The 9,561-nt window shown below is 41.2% G+C and overlaps 1 protein-coding gene across 2 annotated transcripts in view; it reads right to left on the reverse strand.

The window, feature by feature from the left end:
• The window catches only part of LRFN2 (leucine rich repeat and fibronectin type III domain containing 2), a 225,679-nt gene that overhangs the window by 215,916 nt on the left and 202 nt on the right, over window positions 1–9,561 (reverse strand). For both annotated transcript variants that reach the window (XM_057429997.1, XM_057429996.1), the window contains exon 2: window positions 8,852–9,058. The gene's annotated coding sequence lies outside the window, so the exon portion shown is untranslated. The remainder of the gene's footprint in view (window positions 1–8,851; window positions 9,059–9,561) is intronic.

Below are 9,561 nucleotides of genomic sequence, written 5' to 3' on the forward strand. Positions count from 1 at the left end.
ATAAGGAACCATATTCCTCCTGAGGATCAGTTTCCAAATTCCTACTGGTTAGCTTATATGTCCTTTTCTTATCTGAATATATAATTTTACTATGTGATGCCCTATAAGCATTCAGCAATATCTGTTACTTTATTACAAGGTGATCAAAAGAAGACTGTGGGTTTGGTAACATAATTGTTTTCTTTTTGCAATTAAGTCTGCAGGAATAAACAATTTTTTTTTAAAGGACCAAACAACAAAAGGACCTCAATATATGTTATAAGATAAATCTATAGCTACAGGAGAGACTGTTTTGAAGCAAAGTGGAAATTATTCTGAAAATGACAATCTGAGATCCCATATTATTTCTTTTCAAAAAGCTCTCACATAATGTTTTTTTTTTCATGTCAGAAATGCTCTGAAAATTCATTCAGAATGGAAGGAAGGGGAACAATGCTCCAAAACTGTGTTCATTTGTTCTTAAACATTTTTGCACCTATAACTAAAGACTCTGCTAAAATGGTATAATCAACTTGGGGCATGAACACAGCCTGGCTTCCCATGTTGAAATGCTGTGACTGAAGAAACAGGCTTCTGAAACAGACTTGATTTGCTGGGGACTAAGATTTGCTGCACAAATGAAGTCTTAAGCTGCAATTTGCCTAAATACCTAAGCCAGGAATACAAGACATATTTAGGAAGAACAGCTGGCTGCAGAGTTTGTTTTTGTTCTTTAAGTACTTGTCAATATAAAGAAAAAAGAAGGAATGACTGTGAGAGTGTGTGAGTGCAACTATATCACACAGTAAACTTGGGAGGCTTTTTATTTAGGTTTTCCTAAAACACACTTGATTTCCGTAATAGAAGAACTTCTGTGGAAAACTGCACTTTTAATATATGCATTAAGCTCATCACAGGCCCACGACAAAACAACACATGCTATGACAAATGTAGTCGAAAGCAATTCCTTAAAACAAACATGATCAGACTAACATAAAATAAATGAAAAAACTCTGGAAGTAATAGGAAGGAATAGCACAGCCTAACAGAGACCTCATTCTCATGTCTTTTTCCAGTGCCTGGCAAGATGGTGGTGTAAAGGGCCTGTATACCTTATGGCCTGTGTGTGTAAAGTGTACCCCAACTAGGTCTCAGTTTCAGTAAGGTCACTAAGTGATTTGTCTGCTATTTAACGCTAACTGCAGCAACATGGGAGTAGCAGGATGTGTCAAATGATAGAATGAGATCAATGAGCTGTGCTGGAAAGCACTGCAGTAGCTGTTCCTTGGCCTGAGGGCATTATTTATTTTTAAATATAAATCCTATTGTTGAGATAGGATGTAGCATAACTTTGATTTTTACATTCTGTGGAAGGACACTGATGTAGGGTAGAAGTCACCAATGTACAGAAATTCATCATGTCCTGTCTCAGTCTTCTTGCAAGGAGGATGTATTTCTTCCTGTTGGAATTTCAAAAGCAGGGAAGTTTTCTTAGCCATATCTCACAGGGGCATCATAGACGTTTGCTATGCTGTTCACAGAATTAAGGCAGGTCAAAAAATTGTCAAAAAAGGAAAACAAAATATGAAGATGGGCATGTGTCCTGGGTTCAGCAGTAGCAGTCATTTTTCTCCTTCTTAGTAGCTGGGGCAGTGCTGTGTTTTTGGCTTTCAGCCTAGGAACAGCTCTGATAACACTGACGTTTTTTAGTTGTTGCTCAGTAATGTTTACTCTGACCAAGGACTTTCTGAGTCTCATGTTCTGCCAGGGAGAAGGGGAAGATGGGAGGAAGCAGAGGCAGGACACCTGACCCAAAGTAGCCAAAGAGGTATTCCATACCTCAGCATGTCATGCCCAGTATATAAACTGGGGGCAGTTACCCGGAAGAGCTAGATCACTGCTCAGGTCAGGCTGGGTATCGGTCAGCAGGTGGTGAGCGGTTGTATTCTCTTCCCTTGTTATTTCCCTTATCATTATTGTTATTGGTGGTAGCAGTAGTGGTTTTGTGTTATACCTTAGTTACTGGAGTGTTCTTATCTCAACCCGTGGGAGTTACATTCTTTCAGTTCTCCTCCCCATCCCTCTGGGAGCAGGGGGGAGGAAGAAGGGGGAGTGTGAGCAAGTGGCTGTGTGGTTCTGGGTTGCCAGGTGAGCTTAAGCCAGACAGCATGAAATGCAGTCATTTGACATCCAGCGTAGAAAAGACAGGTCTCAGACCATCCATTGCATTCTCTCTGGAAAATATACTATATGAAGATGGACCTGTCAAGTTTTAGAGGGTCTCTCCCATTAGTTTGAAAGCTTGTTGCTAGGTTCTACTAAGAATTCAGGGAGAGGATTATAAGTATTAACAAGTGACTCATCTGCTCTCTGATGATAAAAATCTTTTTGTGTTCAGTGCTAAAGAAAAATAAATAAATAGAATCCTCATTCCACTCACCAATTCAGGGAGGGGAAAGAAACATGGAGAAAACAGAAACATGTACAAAAGGCTTGAAGAATTTTTAACATGACCACCAAAAGGTTAAAAAAGGTTACATGTGATAAAAAAAGCACCCCGCAGTGGCTCAAGGAGGGATCAGCTACGTATAGTGTGACTGAAGACACAAATCATAAGCCCTTCTTTAGCTTAGCATGATACTCCAGCTCAGCAGCAAGAATAGTCATACAAATATCTAAGGAGACAGAGACATTGTCATAGCTGTATCACCAGTGATTCTTCTGTTTCTCTACCCCCTCATCCTACCAAAATTTCTGCAGTGTTTCTCCAAACATTGTTCTCTTTGCGCTTAGTACATTTGCTCTCATAAAAATCCCTCAGACTGCTCTTTAACTCCTGTGCTCCAGCTCTCTGCGAGTGAGAACCCAGTTCTCTCCAGTTCATATGTAACTGCCGTCATCCACCCCTGGATTTGAAAAAACAGTCATTTATTGAGGCTCCTTCCATCAGGTCCAGTCAGGGTAGGATGCTGGGAACCATAGACAAGGGAAAGCTCACCCTCAGTGAAATTCCTGGCCACACGGTATAATTGTGAAGCTTCTCAATAACCTCACCTCATGAAGATATCACGGTCAAAACGCATCTGGGGAGCTGGAAACTGAAGATGTAACTGTGGTGATAAGGAAAGGTCACACTGTCCTTGCAAAGTGGCTGTCAACTGAAGAGTTCATGGCTTAGTGTGATACTTGGTCATGTGAAATGGGATCAGAAAATACTTACATACCTCACAGTGGTATTTGTCAATCAAACTGAGGGTTTTTTTTCAAGGATAACTACAAGATATTTTGATTATAAGCAGCCTGCAAACAAAACCTCTTGATCCTTTCCTCTGTGAAAATTTCTGGGACCTAACGCATTTTTCTACTGAGCATTTCCAGAAGAGATACGTTATCTGACCTGACTACAGGGATAAAGTGCAGTCAATAATTTGGAGAGAAAGGAATCAATGTTGTACCCTTATTTAAAAACCATCTCCCAACAGCAGTGCTAACATTCACTTACACTGGAGATAACTCATACAAAATGACAACTAGACATCAGTTTAGGAAATCAACAAAGTGGTCTCAGCCCAGATAACTTATGTTCTATCAATAGTTTAGCCTTTTCTTTTCTTAGTTTGGTACACTTGGTTCACATATAAACCACGCACACCTTTCTGAGTATTGCGTGTATTTACCTTGTCACAGAAATATTCACAGAGGGAGGGAGATCAAATGACTACTGATATGATTGGGAAGGTTTTGATTTTTACTCTGAGGAGGCAGACATTTGTTGGTGGCTGCTTTCAAACCAGACAGGGACTGCTGAGCAAGCCATGACAGGCATTTTCTTTCCTCTCAACTTTTCCTTTTGCTCTTTGGCTGCTCTTTGTTTTCATTGTGTACTGGAAGAGCAGTTAAATTTTTTAAGGCTGTTAACAGAGGGATCTGATATAAATTCTGGTACAGTTTTTCCTTTCCAGCACACATACAGGTGCTGCCCTTTCACTGATACCACAACCCACCCATCCTGCCACTGCAATAGAAGATGCAGTGTGTCTAAGACATCCTCTTTTCCCGTCTTAATTTTTATTTTAAGGCTGTAACAGAAAAAAAAAAGGATTGCTCATTCTGGTTGATACATATACTGAAGCTTTTCTGAAGAGCTCAGACATGACAAGAGAACAGCTAAGGACCCTTTACACCTGGAGCCATTTTGAGCCCACTTGGTCCTCAGCCTGCCAAAGCAAACTTCAACTCTGAACACAGGAGAGGAAAAATTCTTTACTTCCTCATCACTTGTGTATGTATTTCCTCCAACATCTGATGTGTCTGATCCCCACAATTCATGTGTCTTGATCCTACTGAGGTCTTCCAAAGTTTGTCCTTCTCTCAGCTAATTCAAATCAAACTCTATAGTCTTAACTGGACAGTAGCAGCAATTTGTTTCAGTCCCACACGTAAAGACTTATGCAAAGCCCTGAACTACCTCCTGTGGCTTCAGCTTCAGGGAAAGAGTCACACTGATAATTTTCTGCACCAGTGCCACGTGTTTTCCAGGGATTTTCAGTGCAATATTAGCTCTATTAAAGCAGACAAGATGATTTCAGCCATCATATACTTTCTGTTTTTATCCTTAATCCACCTTTCTGTTCTGCCCAGAACCTACAATGGCATGTCCTGGGATACACCAGCCCTACCTCTTGCTTTCTGGCCAACTGGGGTCCCAGGCTCTGGATTTACTGCTATTCCAGGGCCCTCTCCTTATCTCACCCCCTTCCATAACATCATGATGATAGCAGATCCACTGGAGGATTAGAGAGACCTGCTCCTTCCTGAAGTGTGATTAGCAGAAGCCTCCTAAATGCTCCATTGCACTGCTTGTACTATGGCTGCAACCATCCTCTCATGTCTGCTATTATTTAGCTGTCATAACGTCTCAACACAGAAGTTTTCTATAGCTGGAAGAATTACTTCAATAGCAGACACTCAGCGGCATTGATAACTTACAGCACTCATTAGCAAGATGTTCCTGGAATAATACCACTTGGCCAAACTTCCAGGTAGGACTTGGCAGACAAAACTTTCCTGGTCCCATGAACTGAAATGAAACTGCAATTTCCTTGGCCCAAACTGAAATTGAAAGTATGCAAGCCTTCTTATGAGCTAGAAATATTTAGTTCCAGTTCAACTGACAGATTTGCTTGTCATTTAGCAAAATGGATTTGAGCATGGCCCTTTTTCAATCAGGTTTCATATGAATTATTTTCAATTTTCACACAAAATACAGGAACTAGATAGAAGAAATTTATCTTCCATAAAAAAGTAGGATGGAGTGCTCTGGGTGTTTTCAGTTTGGGAATTCATAAAACTGACCATTTCCCAATTATGTTTCATTCTGATCAATCTCTATTTTCATGACAAAACCAAGAACATTTATCAGTGGAAAAATCCCACACAGCTGCCTTCTGTGTAGGTCAATAGGGATTCTGCATAGGACCAGACCCTGACAGCGCATCTCTTCCTTTTCTCCTATGTTTTCAAATCAGCTTTTTTTTTACTGAAAATATGTTTTCTGACTTGATGCTGCTGCTCATTTCATACGCTGAAGTTGGCATCCTGGATTTGTTAGAAATGTATCCCCATACATGGTGAGGGTATCATCAAAGACCCAGATCACTGGCAGGATGGAGCAAATGACAGGAAGAGAGAAAAATTGCAAACACTGTCATACAAATACTCTGAAGCACAGAGATAACCACTGCTCATAGGGAAGCAGAAGTACTTCTAAATGGTGTGTCCTTTTCTGAGTTTTCCAAGCAGCATCACTGCGGGTACTTTAATGACATGTTTACATTTGTTAATTCCATGCCAAGGTTTGGCAGTCACCCACACAGGAGGTAATTTGAGTTACTAGAAGCAGAAGTACCACTTACAAGCTTACCTCCTCCTGTTCATCTCGTGTGGAGGTGGGCTGGGCAAAGAGTGACAGCTGGCCCTTTACTGAAGGGCTGCATCACACTTAAGTGATTTGTGGGTTTTTTTATTATTCCAGCACACTTATATGAAAATTTGTCTTTTGTCACAAGTTTCAGTTGATGACTGGAAGCTGTTCAGCATCCTGCAAGGACTCACAGCCTGTGGGCACTGTCAGAGTAAATCGCAGCACCTTGGTGAGAGAGTAAGTCACAATAATCGAAGCCTACATTTTTAAAAGGAAACACAAAGGATTCAGCAGTGGCCCATTTGATGTTGGGCAATGGATCCCACACTTGAAGGAGCCCTGGGTGTCTTCCTTCTGCCTTTCATAAAACGTGCTACTGCTTTTCAGTCCAGCACCTAGGGGACAGTTGCTCTTCACAAAAACAAACACATGACAGCGCACTACAACGAACCCAAAGAAATTAAGTCTGAGCACTCAGGCCAGAAAGAAGACTGAGCACACACTTGGAACAAACTACTTCTTTTCTCCCACAGGTGATCAAGGATGAAATGCTTTGAAATGCATGAAAAAAAGGGTTTGGGGGTGAAGAAGCACCCCTCCCCTCTCTGGGAGTACACATGCAGCCTCAAGGGTTATCAGTCTGCAACCCTTCACTAGAAAGTTAGATTTGCTCTAAGTCACCTGAAGTATATTCCCACCTACTACCACTTAAAGCTTGAAAATTTTGGATGAACTTCCCATTTTGGGTTTTCTTGACCATGAGGGGATCAGATGGGTCTAACATCATTGCAAGGTTCAGTCAGTGGCCAGAGTCCTCTGACATGGATTGCCAGGGATCTGTCAGCTCAGGTCCACCTGAGCAGCAATCAGAGTAGAGGCTGCAGGGCAATGCTAGACGTGTCACCTGTATTTCACATTGGGAAAAAAGAATCCGTTATGTTTCAAGTGTAAATTTAAAGAGGAAGTACTAATGCTGTGAAGAGCAGCATGGGGCAGAGGGAGGCAGCAGCAAATGGTGGCTCTGAGTTGGGGTCACATTTCTCACCTTTCACAGTGCAGACCCAGGGCTGCCAGCCTGCCTGCCTACCGGTACCCTGCACAACCATATACTGCAGGACACTAGGCCTAGTATAACCGTAAAAGAAACAGAGCTGTCCTGGGGAGAGCACAACAAGCACCATCTCTGATCAGAGAGGTGATACAGATCTTTGATGGGATTCATACGTTAAAATGGCTTGATTTAACAAAATTACTTTTGTTTTATTCCTGTCTCCTAGCCTTGTTTATTTTTATTTTCATCCCCTCTCTCTCTGAGAATTAGTAGCAGTTTCACAGAAAGTGAAGCCCATCTTTGCACTGCCATGACCAGGCAGCTATGGGCAGAGTGCACACTAGAAGCACTCTGTTGTGCTCAAGTGGCGCTCTGTAGGCAATGCAAACTAACCACCAACCCATGGCAAGCTGTTAACAGGGAAATAAATGGTAACCAACCTGAAATACTGAAAAGTAAAAGTGATGATCTGTCTCTCTTTGTTGTCAACACAAGCTCACATTTGCCTTAGTACAGCTTCTGTACACAGCAAGGTCCAGTAGGAAACTGATACCCTGCATGTCAATGTTTCCTCTTTCCCAAGGAACAGAAAATACCAGTGACAATTGTGTGGTGGCTGCTGGACTTATCCATAGTAAGCATTGTATAATGAAGATAAGAGGTGTGAATTTAATTTACTGTGTACTTTATAACTTAAGTGATGCTTACTGTTTTCCTGTCTCTTCTCATCAGAAGTGTTATTTTGTCCTATTAATCCCAAAGATAGGGTAGAAAAATAAATTTGACTCTTCTTAATATTTTCATGGCTCTCCCTCAAAATTACTAGATCATCCCTATCAAAAAATTATTCTTGCTTTAAATCAGTGCTATTTATTTGTCTCCTTTGGGTAGGAAGGAGTTACCCAGTTTAAGAACCCTTCCTTACATACATCACCCCAACTGACCACTTTACATTTCCAGTTTACTAATCCATCATAATGGGACTTTTTGACTTCATCACTGATTTATGCTCTCCCCTTTAGTTTCTTTCTTGTTTTATTCAGCCATGCACTTGCTTTGTGATTCAAAATTGTGCATATGTCCAAGCAAGCCAGGGAGAGACTCAGTTTCCATTTTGCTACATCTTGTCCTGTCTGCCATTTAGATGCTTCATCCCATTCAAATTCTCTGTACACAGCCTTGCTGAAAGCATATATGTCTGATGACATCAGACAGACATGACATAGCATTTACCTGCTTGTGTACCCCATCCCCCACAGGCCCACCTCGCCAGTTCTGGGTTTCCCTCAATGAGTGGCATCACCTTACCAAGCACACCAAGCTCTGTGACAGCAGACACTGACGTGGACTTCCACTGCACCTCCACACCCCACAGTCTCTTCCCTTCTCTATACCTCTGTTTCTTCATATGACATTTTCCAAGGTCCCCACTCTTTTACTGTGTGGTTTCATATAAAGCAGAGTTGATCTGTCCAGCAAAGTTCTTCCCTAGTTTTGCAGGATTTACTAATTAATTCCTCCACTTTCACAGCTTTTACTACTCAGTTTTTCCTCTTGAAGAAACCAAATTATTATCCTTTCTTTTAAACCTCTTTCAACCACTGTTTCAAAACTGCCATTAAAAAAATCCCTACTGACACAAAAATAAATACTCTTTTTGAACTGCCTTTTCATGCCAAGGGAAGCAGAAAGCAAACATTCATTTCTCTACATGAACAGGCTAACATGAAAAGGAAAATAAAGTTATACATTTACCTGATGCTTTTAATAAAACGCATAACAGATTATTTTTGTCATCAGAGGTAACTGTGTATAAATGTTTTCTGTACATATCCATATGTGGTTTATATTGTAGCTATATAGTTTGTATAGACACATGAAAAAAGCCTTGCACTTACCTTTGAGAAGTAACATTTATCCCACGTTCAGTAAAATAGTCTCAGACAGGCACTTAGACCTTCCTTCTATGCCGTGCATCCTTTTTTTCAAAAGCAGATATAATCAGAAAAATCCTGGTTGCTCTCTAGCAAACCAAAATGCAGAACAGATTGTTTGTCAGACGCAGCCTGATTCAGTAAGTCCAAGTGTGTGGATCCCTGAGACTCCTTTTTCAGTAATATCCAAAGCACAAAAAAGGGGGAAGAAAAAAAAAAATAAAAAACACCCCCAAAAAAGCCCCCCCCCCCCCCCCCCCCCCCCCCCCAAAAAGAAACAACAACAATAAAAAAGTAAATAACTTGTTCTTTTCTTGTTTGGTTTAAAAACCCCAGTCTTGGACGACTAAGCAGCCTGCAGGCTTTTCAAGCATTCTGATCCTAGTGCATCCCAAGGTAACACATGTATTTTGGTACTGTAAGTCTTCAAGTTCATACTAGGAAGCCCGGATTCTGTATATGTGCGTGCGTGTTCAGGAGGGGGGTCGAGCTGTATCGTGGGGAGAAGAGAGACAGGGAGATACACAGACACGCAGAGGTGGAAAAAGGAAAAAACGGCAAACTGGAGTGATCTCACTCAGTGCTCTAGATGGCAGAGTCTGCACGGCTTGTAAGACAAGCAATGTGCACACACGATCAAAACAAAGGAAAAAAAAAAGAGAGAAAAAGAGACA

This window comes from Pezoporus wallicus, unplaced genomic scaffold (assembly GCF_028554395.1).
Source record: "Pezoporus wallicus isolate ANWC-B61680 ecotype Strahan unplaced genomic scaffold, APGP_CSIRO_Pwel_v1 contig_5353, whole genome shotgun sequence".
In the NCBI taxonomy this organism is placed as follows: Eukaryota; Metazoa; Chordata; class Aves; order Psittaciformes; family Psittacidae; genus Pezoporus; species Pezoporus wallicus.